Genomic DNA, 2,500 nt, shown 5'->3' with positions numbered 1-2,500 from the left:
ATTATATATATATATATATATATATATATTCGATATGGCCATATATATATATATTATATATATCATATATATTGTATATATATTCTATAATATATATATCCTATTTATATATATATATATACATATATATACCAACAACACTAATGTGCGTGTATGCTTGAGTGTGTAAATAACAATAAAGATAAATGCATAAACATGACATTATGCCTGAATGGAAAAACATTAGACAAGAACTTACGGCTTTCGTCATGTCGTTTATCCCCTCCCTCTCCCTTTTTTATCTATCTCTTTGTCTGCCAGTCTGTCTCTCTAGGTGCCCTTGTCTCGTCAAAGGCGATTAGCATACGTCTTCGTTTGTCTGGAAACAGTAGTCTCGGATGTGGAACAAATGGTAGCACAGGTTCAGAATAAGACAATCAGCGGTAGAATATAGAAATCCTCATTCTGTTCTAGCATTAAACTATATCTTCTGAGTTGACTTTCGATTGTTTATAAACATTATAGCCCACAGGGATGGGAGTATGATTTCGTCAGTAATTATAATAATCACGTAATTGAGCATTACACCAGATGCATCTTTTACTTTGAAGTATATGAGTATATATATATATATATATATATATATATATATATATATATATATATATATATATATATATCACTACAGTCATTTACATATATTTGGTTGACTATAGTATACCTTTCTTCAAATATGTATGATAGAAGTTAATGAATATTGACAATTATACACTGATTTTTGTCTCGTATTCAAGTTACCAGTCATTAGCAATCCATGAGTAGTTTTCGCACTTCTTGCATCATCCTCGAATCATATATCCGGATGAATATTGTGCAAAAAATCCATAAAGTGATTCTTGTTATTTTGCCTCTTCAGTTCCCTCAAAGACGAAAGTTATCTTTGCAAGTGCTAGAAGTTTTAGCTCCCCCTTTGCGAATTATATAGGAATACTCTTCAAATTTGTGTCGATATTGCATTGCGTTGCTATCAGCAGTTAAGTATATAAGAAAGCTACAGTTACGTAAAACTAGAACAATTAAGTTTTCAACATGAAAGTGATCAGATCACGAGACACAGTCGTATAACAACGTCGGAGGTCCCCTCTGAGCCTCTGGGTGTCGGACACTGGACATCGGCCTTCAGCAGAAACCACCTCTAGTGGGTAGACACTCTGGATACAGGATCAAAACAAACGCCAAAGTAGATTTTGGGCGTCTCTACAACATGATGCACAGATATCACTGAAAGTATACGATTTGCTGAACACTAGAGGCACATTTTAGTTCTTTGGAATATTCTAATAGGCTAAGAATCCAAATCATATTTACAAATAACAATGTTTATTGGATGATTTTACTGGATTAGCATACTTGTATAAATAGCACATAAAATTATACGAACCAAGATTGTCCTGAGCACGTAGGTTATGCCCTTAAGACAAGAAAATTTTTTTGTTTTTTTTTTTTTTTTTTTTGTTATTTTACACAAATTTTTTTTTTTTTTTTTTTTTTTTTTTTTTTTTAAGCTAAAAATGTTTTTTTTTTTTTTTTTTTTTTTATTTTTTATTTTGTATTTTTTTTTTTTTTTTTTTTTTTTTAAGAATTTTTTTTTTTTTTTTTTTTTTTTTTTATTTTTTTTTTAATTTTTTTTTTTTTTTTTGTTTTGTGTTTTTTTTATTTTTTTTTTTTTTACATTTTTTTAAAAATTTTTTTTTTTTTTGTTTTTTTTTTTTTTTTTTTTTTTTTTTTTTAAAAAAAAAAAAATTTTTTTTTTTTTTTTTTTTTAAAAAAAAATTTTTTTTTTTTTTTTCCTCTTATTTTTTTTTTTTGCGCACTTTTTTTTTTTATATTTTTTTTTTTTATTTTTTGGTTTAAAAATTTTTTTTTTTTTTTTTTTTTTTTTTAAAAAAGCTGATTAAGAATAGATAATTTCGCGAGGAGAAAAATCACTAATTTCGCTGTAAAGTGATCATACTATCATGTGCATGACATATCCTATCAATAAATTTGTGCTCAAGCTTTGTTTCTGACAGACGGATTACTCATTCGAATTTGTAGGTGTAAATATGTAAATCGTTACTAATTTTCTAATTTGAAATTTTAATAAAAGTTGCGACTTTTTGCGAATGACGAAAATCCACACCTGTGGCCGATTACTAAAGATATAATATTTGCATCTATATCATTAAGAATCAATTACATACGGTTTGCCAACTATCTATCTATTTTTTTTCTTTTCTTTTAGATTAGACTTAACTGTAACCCGTATCAGTGAGTGTCTGAAAACTATTTGAAATTTAAAGCTTTTTACCTTTTTCGGTCATAGCCTCATGAAATATTTTACTTTGCCAAGTTCAGATATAATTCTGCTCATCTTTCCTATTGCGACATGTATATGTCAAGTCATTTTGTACGCCGTTGCCATAGCGACAATTATGTAGTTTTAGTGATTGTTTACTTTTATTGCCGTTTCGGTGTCGTC

This window comes from Penaeus japonicus, unplaced genomic scaffold (genome assembly GCF_977035675.1).
Source record: "Penaeus japonicus unplaced genomic scaffold, GWHDUDI00000001_assembly GWHDUDI00000018, whole genome shotgun sequence".
Taxonomy (NCBI): domain Eukaryota; kingdom Metazoa; phylum Arthropoda; class Malacostraca; order Decapoda; family Penaeidae; genus Penaeus; species Penaeus japonicus.
Note: the sequence above shows the minus strand (reverse complement) of the source record.